The sequence below is a fragment of the Lytechinus variegatus genome, chromosome 6, assembly GCF_018143015.1.
Source record: "Lytechinus variegatus isolate NC3 chromosome 6, Lvar_3.0, whole genome shotgun sequence".
Classification (NCBI taxonomy): Eukaryota; Metazoa; Echinodermata; class Echinoidea; order Temnopleuroida; family Toxopneustidae; genus Lytechinus; species Lytechinus variegatus.
The window spans coordinates 2,461,278-2,481,777 of record NC_054745.1 but is presented as its reverse complement, the minus strand read 5'-3'; the positions used below and the strand labels follow the sequence as shown (position 1 = coordinate 2,481,777).

The following is a 20,500-nucleotide window of genomic DNA, read 5'->3' as shown; positions in this document are numbered from 1 at the left end:
ATTTCACATCAATCATGCAGACCGAGCACAAAGCGAGAGCTGAAAGTTTTTGAGATATTGGACCTTAAATAGGGACTGGTAAAACATATCATTTATATATATATATATATATATATATATATATATATATATATATATATATATATATATATATATATACTTGTCGCAATAATCCCAAAACGCAGCTCCTTGGAAGCTATACTGGGATGTTGATAATGTCATGTGCCAATGGAGGTGACAAGGTGCAGGATTCGGGTTAGCTCACATATATACAATAAAAATGAGCATGCAGGGGTGCGAGTAAAAACGGCTTATGTCGAAAGGGTGGGTGCTGTCGCGTTAGGGTGCGTCAACGCGAACGCGAAGATTCGTCCAAAGCCCCCCCAGTTTGGCCGAAAGGGTGCGTTGGGAGCGTTAGGGCGCGTCAGTGTCGACAACGCCCCCAAATGGCACAACCGGGGGGGGGGGGGGGGGGGCTTTCCCGAACCTTCGCGTTCAGTACATTTTTATTTTACAAATCGAGGTTGAACGAGGTTCGCTGACTAATTAGGCCACGCCCACTCCCAAAGTTTTGATCAAAATGTAAAGTTTGTTTGATGTTTTCGCCGCGACGATTCGAAATGAAACGAAGAAATTAGCAGAAGTGAAGGTCACCGGAGAGGTGAATGAGGATTTTACCGTAAGTAAAACCATTCAAAATGTCGTTCATATTATATGTAAGGTGATGAATAATCTGTGGTGCGTAATTATCAATTGAATTACAAGAAAAGATAATCTTCTGGCAGGAACCCTGTCGATACCAACCTCGTTCGTAGGATGAGTGGTCGATACGATCGACAAACTTGACAGTACATAATCCAGTCTAGTCCCATACCCGTGTTTCTGTGTCTGCAGAACTAAGTATCTGACTGAGGTCCACACAACGACCCATCGCGACCCTGTCCATACACGTTTTTATGATCCACACAGGGCTGTAATTTTGCTAAGAGAAATCTTTATATTGTTTTACCTTTATGACATTCGGCATTATCGTGATATAGGGAACCACCGTTCACTTCATACAGCAGCGCTTTATTCAGTCACACGCGCACGCACTACCCTATTTCCACCTCCATTCACTTTGTACACAAGTGCGCGTACACAAATCTACGAGTGGTTCCCAAAACCACGATTTGGCCTGACATTCTATATTAAAAATCATAATTTTTCTTTTCCTTTGGTTTTTGTATTAATTTTGTTGCTCGGTGTGGTCGGGGATATCCTCGATTACCAGCGTGTGCAATAGATGTACACAAATCCAATGTGGCCATCCCAATTCTGTGTTACAGTCATTGGAATTGGACAGGAGCTAAATCACATATTGATAGTGTGAGTGATAAATTGGATATTCTCAACTTATTTAGCATATAGGCTTAGCGAACACAAGTCAAACGAAATGGAGGCACTCGACAGCAGGCGAGGATTCAGGGGGGAGTTATGTGGCAGAGGTGCGTTCACACCCAATCAAAATCTAGATATTATAAGTTTTAAATGGTGCACCCGTGGCAGTAGACCAAAAGCTTCGGTCCCTGTTTTGCTGGTTGTTCAGCTGAACTCCGTTGGCTTCACTCACCAAATACAGAGACCGAAGTTCTAGCGCGATCTGTACAGGGGACTCAATGGCCATATGTTTACGTACTTAAGATCGGATAAAAAGGGGAAGTGAATTTGCGCGACAGCCGAGGTAAGTCACTGTTTTGTTCCTTTTAACTTCAATTTTCTCCGTTTTGGGGAATTATTGCCAAGAGGGAATATAAATTTGCATTTTGGTCGCGTTAATTTTCAAAATTGTTATTCATTAAAGACAAAATTGAAGAGCCCCGACGGGGGGATTTTGCATTGTAAGTCCCCTAATGGTGGCTGCACAATAGCAAGCCGTCTGTGTATGAGAAATAAAAAAAATGTTTAAAAACTCCTCGAAACAGACAGCTGCCAGCTGTCTAGCTATCGTGCAGCCACCATTATGGGACTTACAATGCGAAATCCCCCAGTCGGGGCTCTTCAATTTTTCAATTTTATTTTTCATTTTTATCGTACCACATAAAGTTAGAGTCTAGATCTAGTCAAACCTAACCTTAAATAGCACGTAAAGGTACTTAAAGGTCCATTCATTAGAACAAAAATAAAGGGGAATATGCAATGGATCTCATCAAGCCCAAGTATTTTTTTGCCTTTGAATCTCATAATAAAGTACTATTGAACAAAGTCCAGTAAATTAAACCAGCAAGGTATCCATGTGCTATTGGGTTAGAAAAAACTTTTATTTTAATTCAAAAATATATTAATGACAAAAATGTTTTATTATTTGTATGATTAATATGTTAATGACTGTCTTGCTTATAATCAAGTGGAAATTATATGAATTAACAAGAATTAATTGTTGACCGATTGTTGGTCGATTCTAGAAATTTCAGGATAATACAACAAGAAAGAAAAATGATTGGTATATTTGAATCATTCCCCTTTATAAAATGTCAACAATATTCATAGAAAGTGCAATATTTTTCAATGATCACTGTGTCAATCTACATATTTCTTTGTTATATCAATGTAATATTAATGTTCTAATTTCAGACTGGAACTAGAGAGCTTGGCTCTGACTGGTCTACTACAGCAAGGAATGTGCCAGGGGCCAATCTGATGAACATGTGGCAGAAGATTTGGCAATGGGTGAAGAAACACTGAGATTGAAATGCAACCACAGGTAACATGTAGACTAGTAAAATGCTATAATGATGACAAAAAAATGAAGGATATTGTTTAGGTTGCAGAATGTTAAATCATTAAAACCCACATCAATGATAATGAAATCGCACTGTACCAGATTTTAAAGTCCGTTTGTAATGTAGACATTACATAGACATGAAAGACCATGACCATGCAAAAAATCATCCAGATGGTCATTTTTGTACATGGTTTTGGAAAACAGTGCGGGAGCTGAAAAACATAAAAATTACCATTTGGTCATGATTTTTTGCATGGTCGCTCACTTTAAAAACTCTACAATTAACATGCGACCCCAGCCCCCCCCCCTTCTGTTTGCGTAGCCCCTACTCACACCCCTCAATCCATTTTTCACTACTTGCTCATGTGTATGTACATACAAGCTACATTACGAGGAATAATTTCTCTAAGTTTCTCAGCCAGAGCATATGTCATTTACTATTTTTATTTTTGATTAACATAATAAAAGCTTGAAGGGCGCAATTCAACTTCGCTGGATAAGGTCACGACCGTTCCCGGAGAGTGATTAAACCCTATATTTCTAACGTTTTTGGATATATATTTTGAGAAAGGACTAGTGGAATCTAAGGTAAATATAGTGACATAACATATATATCTATTTGGAAACTGGATGTTGTTGCATGGTCTTGATATTTTGAGATTCCAACTTTGAGGTTAACGCCCAGGCTATTTTTGAAAGATGGCGGCCTACGCAGAAAAAGCCCGGTTTAAACCTCCAATAGACTCAACTGACATTAAACCGGTGTTTGTGAAACACAAGGACATCCCCTCTAGTAATGACAAAGATATATCAAGTGAAGAACTTTTCAAGTGCATTGCTCGTACAACAAAAAGTAGCGGCATTAGAGGGATTCAAAAAATCGGAGGTTTATGGCGTTTATATCTGACGTCCCAAGACTCCCGTATAGAGCTCATCACAAAAGGCCTGAACGCAAGGAATGTCAATATCGCAGTATACGATAAAAATCCATTCTTAAATGATGGAATGGATGGATGTATTCGCCTCATAATTAAGGACATACCCCTGTCAGCCCATGACTCCTTGATTTGTGACGAACTAGAGAGGAGGAAATATAAAACTGTTGGGAAACCCACGTACCAACGGCTCCGTGTTGATGGGCAGTTGACAGACTGTCTAACTGGAGATAGGACTGTTTACATCCAGCAACCATCCCAACCCCTCCCTCGTTTCATGACCTTCGGCCTCTTCAAAGGGAGAATCTTCCACCCAGGGCAAATTACAACCAACACAAGCAAGGTGGTAGTATGCTCCAACTGCTTGAACGAAGGGCACCATCGTTCAAGTTGCATTAACCCGGTTGTGTGCCGCAGTTGTAAACAACCTGGACACATCCAGCGTGATTGCAGCTGTACGACCACGCCCACCTCGCAGCAACAGGCAGATAACACCCGCACAGCAGATATCACCCCCGATGCCCAGGCGACAATTGACCAGTTCATCGCGTCCAAGCGAAATGCAGCTACCCCCGTCACCGAACAGACGCCTCACCTTGACGACCCCATACCTATGGAACCAAAGATTACGCGATCTAAAAGCAGCCGCCAATCGCAACAAAAGAAAGCGTCGTCATCCAGGCAACCAGGCATATCTGAATACCTACGTAGCGAGAAAGCAAGTTCACGAGAGTCGGCAGTCACAGAGGAAGAAACAAACACAGACGCAACAGCTTCGGGAGATGAAGAAGAAGAATCCGACTCGTATCTATCTCCTGAAACACCTAGCCCTAAGAAACAAGGGAAAAAACCCGTCAAGCGTAGGAGAAAACAGAAAAAATGAAGAAAAAAACAACAACAATTGAACAGTAATTATTCCTGAAGGTGCAGAGATGGTCCATATCTGTTCTAACTTGAAAACGCAGAATCTACACCTCATTTCTCTTAATGTCAGAGGCATTCGGAATAAAGTAAAACGAGGCGTTATTTTTTCATGGTTATCTTTTCAAAAAGCGAATATAATTTTATTACAAGAAACCTTCTTAACAACTGAGCTAGAATATGCGTTTAGATCAGAATGTGGTGAACTGTGCTTTTTCAACCATGGAACGAATCATTCTAAAGGCGTTGTGACTATAATAAAGAAACAGGATAACATTGAAATACTCGACACTTTTGTGAAATTCAACGGAAGGGCAATTGCTGTAAGATTGAGTGTTAAGAAAAATACATACTTTCTTCTTAATGTTTATGCCCCAACTATTAAATCTGAAAAAGAAATATTTTTCAAGATAATGTATAACTGGATAAGAGATATAAAACAAAAGGGTGATTTACTCGTATTTGGAGGTGATTGGAACTGTGTACAAGATCCCAAGCTTGATACCCAAGGTTGTTCACAGGCTTATAAACAAATTAAAGGGTTACAAAATATCCAGAATAAATTTAGTCTAAGTGACGTATGGCGAAAATGGTATCCACTCGGAAAACAATTTACCTGGCGTCAATTATCGTTAGGGATATCATCTCGACTCGATTACTGGTTGATTTCTTCATCATTGTATTGTAATGTTCAAAGTACTGATATCAGACCTGCAATCAAGTGTGATCACTGTGCTATATCACTAAAATTAAGGATAGAAAGTGTTACGAGAGGAAAGGGGACGTGGAAATTTAATAATTCATTATTATATGATTCCGTCTATAAGAAACGTATTAAGTGTATTATAAACTCTACATCATTTCAATGCTATATGAATGCAAGAACCAAATGGGATATGTGTAAAATAAGGATTCGAGAGTTTACCATGAAATTCGCTAAGCAAAAGCAAATTGAAAAGATGGAATGGTATAAAAGAACGTACGAAAAGTACATGTTATTGTGCAGGAAAGTTGACAGTGGAAATTATGAAAGAAACGACATAGCAAGAATGAACGATCTGAAAACAGATATTGAAAAATGGTATGCACATAGATGTAGGGGCGCATTTGTAAGATCTCGCGAACGGTGGATGGAATCTGGCGAAAGATCTAACAAGTATTTTTTTTTTTTCAATTTAGAAAAAAAAAATGGAAAACAAAAAGAAATTGACTGTATAAATAAAAATGGAAAAATCATTACTGGTAATGGAAACGTTATTAAAGAAATAGCAAATTATTACAAAGACTTATACTCAAAAAAGTCTTCAAGAGTACATTCCGAAATAAAAAAGTACCTAAAAAATACAAATTTAACTACTCTTTCTGAGGATGATGCACTGGCTTGCGAAGGCTTAATAACAGAAAAGGAATGTTTTGAAGCGTTAAAAACAATGAGAAATAACAAATCCCCTGGCAGCGATGGACTAACTGCAGAATTCTATCGGTGCTTCTGGGATGATTTGAAGTATATGTTGATCGATAGTTTAAACGAAGGCTTTGAAAGTCAAGAGTTGTCTGAAAGCCAGAAACAGGCTGTCATTACATTGTTACATAAAAAAGGTGACAAGAGAGTAATAGACAACTGGAGACCAATTTCATTGTTGAACATTGACTACAAGATCCTTGCAAAAGCACTTTGTAAAAGATTGTATGCTGTGCTAGAAAACATAGTCTCTGCAGATCAGACTGGTTATTTAAAACAACGTTCCTCTGTACAAAACATCCGCCTTGTTTTAGATACTATTGAATATTGTCACTACAAGAACTCCCCAGGGATTTTAATTTTTCTAGACTTCAAAAAAGCATTCGATAACATAAGTCACGAATTCCTTTTTTTGTTACTAGATAGACTGAGTTTTAAAGAAACTTTTAAAGTTTGGGTTAAAACTCTTTATAACAATGCGATAGGGAAGGTAATTAATAATGGTTGGGTCTCCAAAGAATTCAAAATAGAGCAAGGTGTGAGGCAGGGTTGCCCTTTATCAGGTCTCCTCTTTATACTGGTCGCCGAAGTCATGGCAGTGAGAATAAAACAAAATGCTTACATTCATGGAATTCAAATTCCCTCAGAAAATCCAGTCATGCCAGTTGGTATTGTTCAAGAGAATGTCGTTATGTCACAATTGGCAGATGATGCTGTTATATTTGTAAACTCTATAGAGTCGGGAAATTTGGCTCTGAAAGAAGTTGAAACGTTTGGTCTTTTAGCAGGCCCAAAACTAAACTTAATGAAAACAAATGCTATGTCTACCTCTTTCCAAGAAAAGGAACTGGACAATTTAGCATGGACAAACCAGCCCATAAAATACCTCGGTATATACATTTCCGCCAAACAAAAAGAATGTGAAAGTTTAAATTGGGATTTTAAAATTGAGAAGGTGAGATCTCTTTTGAGGGTATGGAAAATGAGAAACCTGACATATTATGGAAAGATAACAATTATAAAAACACTTGTTGTTTCTCAATTTGTATACATTGGGACATGTTTACCAATTCCAAAGAATATTATGACTAAACTTAACAAATTAATATACAGTTTTCTTTGGGGTTCCAAAAAAGAAAAAGTCAAGAGAGCGGTTGTTACTCGCTCTCCAGCAAATTGGGGTTTAGATATGGTGAACTTAAGGACCAAATTTTTATCATTACAATTGTCTTGGTTCACAAAATACCTTAAAGGTGACAAGTCACAATGGAGACTATTTTTTAAATTCTGGATAAACCGCATCGGAGATGTATCGGAGGTTTTGAGAATGAACTGTTCGAGTAAAGATATGCTTTTTTTATGTACGAAGTTCAAATTACCAGAGTTTTATGTCAACCTACTTATGTACTGGAGTGAACTGAGATATATTCATTTTTATAACGTAAAAGACGTGTTCGATCAAGTCTTATGGTACAATAGCAATATTAAACACGGAAATGACCTCTTATATTTTAAAGAGTGGAAAGCTAACGGGATTGAAAAAGTCAGTGACCTTTTTGAAAATGGGCACTGGATATCGTGTGTCTCATTGCAAAGACGATTGGGCACAAATTCATTGTTAATAAATTTCAAATTTTCTAAATTGAAAAAGGCATTTCCAAAAGTATGGGTGAGTGAAATAAGAAATTCAGTTTACACCAAAGTTGAAACTGAAAATGAACCAGAAATGTTTGAAATATCATCTGGTGATTACATTAAAGTTTGTTGCATGAAAGCAAAACATTTTTATTTATTACTAAATGAATCAGAACAAGAGAACCCCCCTGTTTCTGGTTGGTGGGAAGAAATCTGTCAACTACCAATTGATTATGAATGGAAGAACGTATTAGATTTTAAATTGAAAAATATCAGAGATAATAAAGTGAGACAATTTAATTTCAAATTATTGCACAATATTTTACCTTTTAAAGAAAATCTTTTTAAATGGAAGATCTCGTCAAACATTATTTGCTCATTTTGTAACGAACCTGAATCATCTATTCACATTTTGTTGAAATGCCACCAAGTAACTGATTTTTGGAAAAAGATTCACTTTTTAATATTAGATTGGTTTAAAAAAGACATTTACTTAGAAGAAAAGATTATTGTAATTGGTTTTAAAATCAGCGAGTCTAAATTTGATTTGATTAATCTATTATTAATTTATGCACAATATGCTGTGTACAAAGTATATATGTTAAATTACTTTAAGAATAAATTGTTCAATAGTCAATCAATTTGGATGGTATTTAAAAGTGATTTCAGGAATTATGTTCAGTGGAAATACAAAAATAAGAAAGATGTTTTAGAAGAACTTGAAAAGTTTCTGTTTTAGATACTCTTACAATTTCTGCATTTTGTATTTACTCCTTCTTTTCTATACCTGTTGATTAATTCTGTATACATGTGACTATATCGTTATTTTGATTTTATGAAATAAAGTACCTCAGAAGAGGAAAAGAAAAAAAAAAATAATAAAAGCTTGAACCCTTTGTTTACCCCCTTCTATATGAATTCTGGTAATCAAAAGATGTTTTATTTCCTGTTTTTAGACATGTACATATACATGTGAGAAGAAATACAAGATTGTGGCAAATATTTCAATTAGTTCAATACTCTTTTTTCCTTCAGGTGGAGGCTTCACCCAAACTTTTCAGACGGATGCGAGATACAAAGTTACCCAAGTATAAATGGTTGAAGGTTTTGGAGAGCCAGACAAGAAGGCAGGAAATGTGATGTCACTTGTAAGTTAAAACACTCTTAAGTATGACTGCCTCACTTTGGCGAAGAAAGTAGTCACATTAAAAAAAAATTAAATTGCCAGTACTGTTCTCTTCTTTATTTGGTCTTCTAGCAGTCAATATTTGAAAACAGTGACATCTATAAGTCTATAAGATAATAAGTGCTTAGATGCTTAAATGATTAATGATGATATTTCTTGGACAGTTGTAAAACATCCAATATCAATCAATGCTAGATGCTGTGACTTGCTTTCTATTGCCAAAGTAGTAAATGAATGTTCCATTGTTCTGCATTCCTATTAGACCCCCCACACACCATCACCCTCTGCTTTGTCAGCTAGGAACACTGCAAAATTACCCCAAAAAGAACACAATTTTTTTTATATCTCTTGTAGGCATGTATAAATCAGATAAATTTAATGACTACAAAAGCAGTCATTAAACCTCACTTATTCAAATGATCTTGGTAGGGGGGGGGGGTGGCTCAGGATCTTGCCTGTAGATTGTGCACTCACTTCAGAAATCAGCAGGTTGGTTCTGAATCACGAAATAAAAAACAAATGTGATAATTTTGGATTTTGACTCCCTTTATTTTGTCATTAAAGTCATTAAAATCAATTATGTATACATGTACATTTTAATTTTTTTCTTATGCATTTTTTTTTGGTTGTTTAACCCTAAGAAGACGGGGGGGGGGGGCTCGACATTTTTCGCGATAAATCAGCTGCTCAAAGTTTTTTTAATGTGTCGCTCGCTGACTTTTTACTTTCAAGACTCTCGCGCAACTTTTGAGACCAAAATTGTGACCCCCAGGTACGCATTTCCGAAATTACGCAACATTTCGTAAGTGCATGCAGACCCAAAATTGCTCAAAAACATGAATTTGTGTACAAATCCAATGCAAATAGTGTTTTTAGCCAAAATTCATAAAATGTATCATTATGTTTCCTTTTACAGCTTAAAATCATTTAATTTTATCTTGTCTATGGTAAAAATAAAGTCCCCGAAAATTTCCATTGAAAACACAATGAAAAGCAAAAAGTCATAAAACAAAGAAATACATAAGAAATTTAGAAAACAATAGAATACATAAGAAAATAAATGTGATGTGTACATTTTTGAAAAATAAATTTGATCAGATGCCTATCTAGAGTATGTGAAACAAAAATGAGCATTTTAGGGGCTTTATTTTATTAATAAGCCAGTTCGTAGTTCCTTTCTGCGCATGATCAAAAGATTCTATGCATGATCAGAAGAAGGTCATTTGTACTAAAGTGACATGGTGCTTTAAAATCTAATGAGATAAGCACCAACTTTGATGTCTTGATTATTCATATATTCTTTTGAATTGTCATTTTCATTTTCATCCACAAAAAACAACAATGCTTCCACGAACGACTGGTATTTCACAGTTTGCAAAGTACATTGTGCAACATGCTAAGATATGCATTCAAAGTAGGAATGCAACAAATGCCTTCATTACGTGTTCATTTGTGTGCTATTCTAGTCACCTGGTCTATTCAATTTCTTCATCCTGCTATGTAAGGCAAGCTTACGTAATATCTTGCTTTGAAATCTGCCTATCATGATGAAAGAAATGAAAGGTCATTTGACCAAAATTGTCCACGAAGTAACTACGAACTGGTCTATTAGAGCAAACTTATGATTTTACGCATAAATTTTCATAATCAATGAGCAGTGAGATTTTTCGCAGAATTTTAACAGCGATAATTAAATTAGGAATAAATGACTTTGGTATCAATAATCATGGAAATTAATATCTTTATTAATAAAATATCACATGCTCTATAAATTAATTCCATTTCAGTTACTTCAATAAACATGAACAGCAGCAGGAGCAACAACAGCATCAGCAGCCGAAACCTCAACTGCAATAAGAGATGCAGCAACCGCACCAACAACATCAAGAGCAACAGCAAAAATACCTACATGTATTACAGCAGAAATGCAACAATCACATTGGCAACATCAACAGCAGCAGGAGCTCCAACAACCATGCAGGGAACATCGCGCGCAACATGAATAACTTCATCAAGAGATGCAACAACCACAGTGGTAAACATCAACAGCAGTAGCGACAACGACAGTAGAAACAAAGCCAATGTCAAGGATTAAGCAATCATACAGGAAACAACACAAGCGGCAACATCAATAAATGCATCAGGGGATGCAACAGCCATACTTGTAAACAGCAGCAGTAGCAGCGATGACAAGAGCAACCACACAGGCAACACCTTGAGCAACATCAGTAGCAATGCACCAGCAATGAAACAATCACACCAACAACACCAAGAGCAGCAGCAAAAAGAAAATAAATTCCAGCAACCATGATGATAACAGCAGCGGCAACACCAACAACACTAATGAATGTTGAAAAACTTGTACAAAAGTCAATGACACCACAGTTTTTTTTTAGAATTTATTGGACATTATTGATTAAAAAATGCACAATGATTTATTCAGGTTGAAGAAAATTATGTGTGAAAAAATTGTGTACATTTGAAGATGTTTCCTGTGTATTGAATAATTTTTATGAAAATATAGTTTTATAGATGAAAATATGATTCTTGAAATGTCTACTTTTTATTTGTCATTGACTAAAGATAAATACATTTTCTTTGAATTTTCTTAATGAAATGAAAAAAAGGGAATTTATTCAAATGTTATCATTATTATCATCGTTCTTATCTTTATTATTATTATTATCACTATCATTATTACTATTATTATTATTATTATTGATATTATTATTATTATCATTATTATTCTTATCATTATTGTTATTATTATTATCGTCATTAAGTATTATTTTTCTCATTATTATTATAATTATCATTATTATTTTTTTATTATTATTATGATCAATAGGACTAGTAACATGTTAGTATTTGGATTAATTATTATAATTATTGTAATTAAAATCATTCCTTCATTTTTGTCTCACCTGCGAAGCAAAGTGAGACTATAGGCGCCGCTTTTCCGACGGCGACGGCGGCGTCAACATCAAATCTTAACCTGAGGTTAAGTTTTTGAAATGATGTCATAACTTAGAAAATATATGGACCTAGTTCATGAAACTTGGACATAAGGTTAATCAAGTATTACTGAACATCCTATTACAGTTTCATGTCACATGACCAAGGTCAAAGGTCATTTAGGGTCAATGAACTTAGACCATGTTGGAAGAATCAACATCGAAATCTTAACCTGAGGTTAAGTTTTTGAAATGTCATCATAACTAAGAAAATATATGGACCTAGTTCATGAATCTTGGACATAAGGTTAATCAAGTATCACTGAACATCCTGCATGAGTTTCACGTCACATGACCAAGGTCAAAGGTCATTTAGGGTCAATGAACTTTGGCCGAATTGGGTGTATCTGTTGAATTACCATCATAACTTTGAAAGTTTATGGATCTGATTCATGAAACTTGTACATAAGAGTAATCAAGTATCACTGAACATCCTGTTCGAGTTTCAGGTCACATGATCAAGGTCAAAGGTCATGTAAGGTCTATGAACTTTGGCCATGTTGGGTTTTTTTTGTTGAATAACCATCATATCTCTGTAAGTTTATTGGTCTAGTTCATAAAAAGTGGACATAAGAGTAACCATGTATCACTGAACACCTTGTGTGAGTTAGAGTAGTATTCAAAGTCAGAACTGCTGCTATATTGAACCGCGTGATGCCGGTGAGACTGCCAGAGGCATTCCACTTGTTTTCTTTTATTATTCTTCTTTTTCTTCTTCCTCTTCTTATTCCTCCTCTTCTTATCATTATTATTATTTTTATTATTATTATCATTAAGCATATCTTATCATTATTATAATTATAATTATTATTATTTTTATTTTTATGATCCATAGGAGAAGGAGCATGCTATTATTTAGATTATTATTATTGTAATTAAAATAATTCCTTCGTTTTTTATTTTCTTCTTTCTCCTCCTCCTTTTGTTCTTCCTCGAACTTCTTCATCTTTTTCTTCTTTTTCTTCTTCTTCTCCTCTTCTTCTTCCTCTTATTATTATTCTTATTCTTCCGCTTCTACTTTTTCCTCTCCTTCTTCTGCTTCTTCTTCTTCTTCCTCTTATTATTATTATTGTAATTAAAATAATTCCTTCGGTTTTTTGTCTCGCCTGCGTAGCGGAGCGAGACATAGGTATCACTATTTCCGGTGTCGGCGGCGTCGTCGTCAACAATTGTGTTGTACACCCAATAACTTTCTACAGCTTCGAGGTGGGATCACCAAATTCATACCAGAGGTCCATCTCGTGAAAGCACAGGTCAAGTTCGAATATGAGTTGAATTTGAATAAGGTCAAAGGTCAATGAACTTTCCATGACTGGCACTGTGCTATGTTGTACACCCAATAACTTTCTACAGCTTCGAGGTGGGATTGCCAAATTCATACAAGAGGTCCATCTTTTGAAGGTGCAGGTCAAGTTCGAATGTGAGTTGAATTTGATTAAGGTCAAAGGTCAATGAACATTTTACTTCAGAACTCAGTACTCTCTATAATTGAACCAGATTTTGTATTTTACTTGTTTATTCTTTAAAAGCTGTTGTTGTTATTTATTTAATGAGCTATAGTTCTTGACACCATTTATAATATTCACACAAATTTGCCAAAGGTACAATAGAAAGGCTGTCAAAGTTTTCACTCACATTGTTATGAATTACATTCTTTTTCACTAACATTAATTTCCTTACTTCCATGGAAGTCATTATACATGTAGCTTCATAGTATTAACAGCACTTCTTAGTGTTATCTCATTTCCTAGGGATAAAGTAGGCCTATAGCATTCTTGCATATGTAAACTGTCAGAACCACAATTCAGCCCCTAAACTGCTGACAGCCTCGGAAGTCATACAGCATAGTTTTGACATACATTCTCTTCATGACTGCAATATGCAGGCGAGACAACGCTTGGCGTTTGCCTTGTCTTCTTCTTTCTCTTCTTCCTCTGCATCCCTCTTCCTGTCCTTCATATTATTATAATTACTATCATTTTAATTATTACTAAATTTGTATTTTCATAATTGTTGTCTGTGATATTTTTTTGTTATTGTTGTTCTTCATCATTATCGTATACTCCTTTTTCTTCTACATCATTTTCTTCTTCTACTACTACTACTACCTCTTCTTTTTCTTCTTCTTCGTCTCCTTCATATTGTAATTATTTTTTTACTATCATTGTTGTTGGTGATATTATTTTTCTTGTAATTGTTGTTTTTCATCATCATTATCTTATTCTCCTTCTCCTCCTCCTTCCGCTTCTTTTGCTTATTGTTATTGTAATTATTATTATAATTATTAATATTACCATTATTATTATTATCATTATTATTGTAATTATTATTATTGTTAGTATTATTATTACTATTATTATTATTATTATTATTAAAAACAAAATAAAACGCACCCTTTCGGCACTTCCGGGGGGGCTTTGGACGAATGGATGCGTTCCAGTGAACGCGACGTGACGTAACGCTCCAAGCGCACCCTTTCGGCCAAGCCGGGGGGGCTTTGGACGAATCTTCGCGTTCGCGTTGACGCACCCTAACGCGACAGCACCCACCCTTTCGAAATAAGCCAGTAAAAACATGCATTGGTCCATTTATAGCATGTGGGACCCAACAGGAGGCTGCATCATGCTGATGATAGGTAGTGCAGCCTCTCTGAACATAGTTGGGTTTCCATGGAGAATGAATATATATATATATTAAAACAAACTCATATATATATATATATATATATATATATATATATATATATATATATATATATATATATACAAAACACTGTAAAAAAGTGCGAAGCGCAAGCTTAAGTTTTCTTCAGATTTGGAATTAAAAACATAACATCCGAAGTAATGTAACCTTGAAGAATGTCGGCGTAGAAATAAGTAACTGTCGCGAGTGTGATCCTTTTGCAATAATAAACGCAATGGTTATCCAATTAAAATTTAGATATGAAATCGGACATTGGCCATGTAGTTTTGTACTCATGAAAAGGAAGAGTATTCGCGCGAACTGAGAATTTCTGGATATTTTGACTTGACTTTGGACGAATGGATGCGTTCCAGTGAACGCGACGTGACGTAACGCTCCAAGCGCACCCTTTCGGCCAAGCCGGGGGGCTTTGGACGAATCTTCGCGTTCGCGTTGACGCACCCTAACGCGACAGCACCCACCCTTTCGAAATAAGCCAGTAAAAACATGCATTGGTCCATTTATAGCATGTGGGACCCAACAGGAGGCTGCATCATGCTGATGATAGGTAGTGCAGCCTCTCTGAACATAGTTGGGTTTCCATGGAGAATGAATATATATATATATTAAAACAAACTCATATATATATATATATATATATATATATATATATATATATATATATATATATATATATATACAAAACACTGTAAAAAAGTGCGAAGCGCAAGCTTAAGTTTTCTTCAGATTTGGAATTAAAAACATAACATCCGAAGTAATGTAACCTTGAAGAATGTCGGCGTAGAAATAAGTAACTGTCGCGAGTGTGATCCTTTTGCAATAATAAACGCAATGGTTATCCAATTAAAATTTAGATATGAAATCGGACATTGGCCATGTAGTTTTGTACTCATGAAACGGAAGAGTATTCGTGCGAACTGAGAATTTCTGGATATTTTGACTTGAAAATAACCGGGTTTTTTTTACATGTTTCTACATTAAAACAAACTATTGAATTTTGGGGATATTTTTTTTTACTTTAAAGCTTATGTTTTTACGTTATTCTATATAAAGCAAACACAGATTCGGCATCGTTATTCGAACAAGCTGTGTATCCCAATAAGCATAATGCCAGCGCGAAGCGCGAGTTGAAAATTTTGGGATATTTTGACTTGAAAAGTAAATATTTTAACGTGTTTTCACATTAAAACAAACTCATATCCTGCATCTGCATTACACAAGCTGAGTATCTCAATAAGCAAAATCCGAGCGCGAAGCGGAAACTATTTTTTTTAGATAGTTAGACTTGAAAACTTAACCTTTCTACATGCTTTTTGCATTAAAATATCTCAGTTTATGCATCTGTAAGTAAACAAGCTGTTTATTTCGATAAACATGTGCGAGCGAAAAGAGCATGATGAAATTTTGATTATCTAACCCGAATTGGAACATTTTAAGAACGGTCCAAAGTGAAAAAAATGGTTAACTGTCAATACAGAAGAAGAACAAACTCATATATGCATATGCAATTTAACAATCGTTGTATCTTAATGCGAGCACAAGCGGAATATTTTTTTTTTATTTAGACCTAAACCAGGACTTTCTAATCATTTTTCGATAGCCTACAGAGAACTACCCACGATCGCTTGAGAAGACATGTAATTTCACGATAAAAGTGTGCTAACGATAACAATATGCTATGTCATGCAATGGAGTAGTTGGAACAGTCATACATGACTCGACAGTTCATCATTTTCCTGACTAGCGTCAGTCCAGTTAAGCATTACACATATTATTTGTTAAGCCCAGCAAGGGTATTCAAATCTTTCCAATACCCCTCTTTATTTCTTTTATATTGCCTGGCGTTACATACTTGTTAATAAGGTTTGTTGAATGTATTTTTTTGGATTTTAATAATGTGTAATTTTATATACCTGAATGTAAAATACTCTCTCAATGTTTTTTTTTCCATTAATACTCGCATGCCTCTGGGCAATATTACTGAATTTTATTTTTGCAAGCCCTGGCCAATGAAAAAAAAAATCTTGCTCTTTTCTTATTTTCTTTTATTTTCTACATATTTATTTTTGATTATTCAATTTCCAATTGTATTTTTGCAATAACATTGTACAATTTTTGTATGTTTTTTATGGCCAAATAAATAATAGTAATAATAATAATTTGACATTTTCTTACCTTCAAATATAATGGAACTCAATAAGATCATGTAAGATCAAGGTACATGGAGTAGTTGGAACAGCCATGCGTAACCCGACATTTTTTCTTATTTTCCCGACAAGCGTCAGTCCAACAGCCCTGCGCTTGCGTAAAAATTTATTATTTTACATACATCTCAGAGACCGCTTCTTTACACCGGCAAAAAGTTTAATTAATCAAAACCTTGTCTACCCCTTTCATTCCTTGTGTCTTCCTCCTCCCCTTTTTTTTCATTTTCCCCAGCGCTGATTTACCGATGATTACCGACGAAATTAGGGTGGGAGGCGTTGCACCCCACCCCCCCCCCCCCCTTTACCGACAACCCTGCTTGTAGTGTCGTCCCCCCCTCCGAAAAAAACTAGATTTTGCATGAAAAAATTTCGGGGACGATGGTCGACAATTATTGGATAACTTTGAGCGATTTTGTCAAGACGGGCCTAAAATGGTCAATACACACCTGGCAAGCCTTTTACGACCAGTTGGAGACCGGTTCACGGCAATTAACAAATCGGGATCGCATAACGTCTCACATTTCTCAAAAATTTTCACTCCCCCCAAAAAGACATGCACAAGACTAAAATATAAACAAGGCAATTTACAAACTAAGCCAGGTTTAGACCAAAACCGCATTCTCTCGAATAAATTGCGACCAATTCTGTCAGAATATGGCCTAATTTTGATGGATTGAGAACCTATTCGTCTCTGATTTGTTAACAATTTTTTCGGCATTACTCCTGTTTGTTTAAGGTCGGTTTGCTCGACCTGTAATGAAAATCATAAGATCAGTATGCTCGATCTGCAACGAAAATCATAAGATCATAAAGTCAGAAAAAATTGCAACCAGATTCGAACCTGCCATCTACTTCTTTCGGGGCAGCGAACCACCAGGCTATTCTAGTTCACGGCAAAGGGCGTCGGAAGCGGGGGGGGGGCCCCCCCCAAAGAAAATTTTTTGGGGGGCAAAACGAGATTCCCCCCCCCCATGTGCCCCCCCCCCCCTAAAAGTAGAAAAATTATATTATTTAAGGACAAAAGTAACGATGAAGGCACTTTTCTGCCTAAGAATTGTCATTTCCATTGTCAAAAAACGGGGCAATTACACATAGCCTTGCGTCTTTTGACGAATATCTCCCTCTGTGAAACATACCTTTGATAAGCCCCTTTTCCATCTTATCACAGTGTGATAACGTTTAACCTTTTAATGAATACATTTTAGACTAAAACCGAATGGCAAATTGAAAGTGGTTCACCAATGCTGTGTCGGCTAACAAACATGTGGTCGCCCAGAAACGTTCAGACCGGGATGGTGTTTCATCAATATTTTCGTCCGACAAGTTGTGAGATCTGACAACTTTCCTGTATTCTGATTGGTTGAGAAGCATTGTTACCATAGCAACTGTCGGATAAAACGTCCGACATTAAGTCCTTTCATGAAATGCTCCCCGGACCCGATATCACCAACGCGCGTGAACGCTAGTTACTCGAGCAACATAATCTGAAAATAGCTGTAAAACCGACAAGTTTAAAGAGTTATAGAGGCTTGAGTAGTTGCTTATTGGATAAATGAGAAGATGCTAGCTTGAGTTTGCGAATGGAGTGCAGAGCAGGAGTACTCATCTATCAACTAATCAAGCCTCTTCAAGTCTTCAACCTTTTCTAGTTTACTTCTTTATCAGGACTACGCTCATTTGAAAAAAAAATTACTCGACTATCAACTGTCCACTTCCTCCTAACTTCTTCCTCTATCCACTTTTTTCGAAAACTCCACATGGTGTACCGTCAACCACATCTGCTACAATGTAATTGGTTTCTTCTAAATAATGTTACGTAATGTACATTTTGAACTGCCGTAGTTTGCTAATTCATGATTACTTACAAATGAATGTTTCCTGGAATTTGATAGTCATCATTTCCTAGTTATGGTCACATTTTCCCCAGAAAATATGTAAAGAAAAATAAGATTTTTAAGGGGTCATCCAAAAGTGATTCCCAGCCATACAAAACATGTCAAAGGAAACACATAAATCGAGTAATGGTTTAAATTTTCAGAAACGTTTAAAATTGTTAGACAATAATTAAGCAGGTCATATTTCTTTTTCCTCCAGTTACAAAATATGAAACGTTTTGCCTATGCATGGATAATCAGGGACCGACTATCTCCAATGCTGAGGTCAGAAATGATTTGCATAAAATGATCGCCGTCTGCCACGTCAGAACAGTATGACATTTTGAATTAAAAAAGACATTCATTAGAATGTATATTGTTTCTATTGTTACGCTTCTTCTGCTTAATACACTCCTTGAAACTTATGATAATTGTGCTCTCTCGCGTCGTCCGTGTATGTAAATGTACATAAATAAATATTTCTGAAAGGATAATGCATGAAAAATGTAATTTCTGGTATTTTGAGTCAATATAAGCGTATTACGTAATTTAGTTAATCAGACACAAAAAACACATTTTGCGCGTAGATTTTATAGGTTCTCATAAACTCTGAGTATAGTCTTTCGTAGTGAATTCTATGTTTAATTCTCAAGAAATTTATTTTTGAATTCTCTTAGAAACGCAACTTTTATACTCCATTTTTACACAAAGTCCTTACGGGGGGTCCAACCCACTCTCCCGCTCGATCGCTTCTGTATCTCACGCTGTCAATTTTGCCCCCCCCCCCAAAAAAAAAAAAAAAAAAAAAAAAAAAAAAACTGAAAGTGTTCCGGCGCGCCTGTTCACGGCTATTAGCCACGATGAACTGGAAATCAAATACCTCGATCTTCTTTCTGACTCATTAATATTTAAATGCCGTCCGCCGTGGACAATTCGTTTCTGGTTTGGTGAGCTCCCTGAATGAATTTGGGAGAATTCTGGAGTATTATGAGAGATTTGGGGAAGGATTTGGGAACATTTGCGGGGGAAATCGACTCATTTTGAAATATTTAAAAACCACCCTAATTCCATTCAAAACACTTGCCAATGATGCCACGACGAATTTCTGGATAAAATTCGGATTAATTCTGGGAGGCTTTTGTGCTATTCTAGGAAGTATTCTTTTGCAATAACGGTGCTCCGATTAGGGACCTATTTTGGACTGATTCGCCTAAATTCGATCCAAAATTATTCGGGATAATTCGGATCCTGGGTTAAGCCCGTGTTACACCAATTTTAGCCGAATTCGGCCAATAAATTCTGAATGTTTCGGTAGATTCGAGAATGTTCCAAATCCTTCTTGACCTTTCTCCCAATCGCTACGGGAGAACAGAATACTCCCAAAATAACAAGATTACATGATCCGTTGTCATCCGGCCTTTACACAATATTCTAATCAGCTGCGAATCCATCCGAATTCCACACGCTCGGGATCATAAGGTAGTATGCTGTTCTCACTCCCTGAATGGGAGAAAATGCGGAAGGGATTTAGGAACGTTTTTAAACGGGTTCGGCTCGTTTTGAAATCTTAAAAATCACCCAAATACCCTTAAAATTGCTCGCAAATGTGATTAGGACAAATTTCATTCGGACCAAAATCGAAATGTCTGATGTAATTCGTCGGATTCGAGGTTGTTTGGGCTCTCTTTTGTAATTCAGCTTTAAATCGGATCCTATTCCAGACGTATTCCTCTTTGATTCGCGTGTGAATGAATAGGGTTCGAATTCGTCAAATCCATCGGAATCAGGCCATATTCGTG

The 20,500-nt window shown here is 36.1% G+C and overlaps 1 protein-coding gene and 1 long non-coding RNA gene across 3 annotated transcripts in view; both read left to right on the top strand.

Moving 5' to 3' along the window:
* LOC121416823 overlaps window positions 1-20,500 on the top strand; it is a 35,840-nt gene that overhangs the window by 8,266 nt on the left and 7,074 nt on the right. The window lies entirely within an intron of this gene.
* LOC121416824 lies at window positions 569-11,175 on the top strand. The gene is made up of 4 exons (XR_005970260.1): window positions 569-679; window positions 2,614-2,743; window positions 8,753-8,865; window positions 10,691-11,175. It is a non-coding gene; the product is annotated as an uncharacterized LOC121416824 (long non-coding RNA).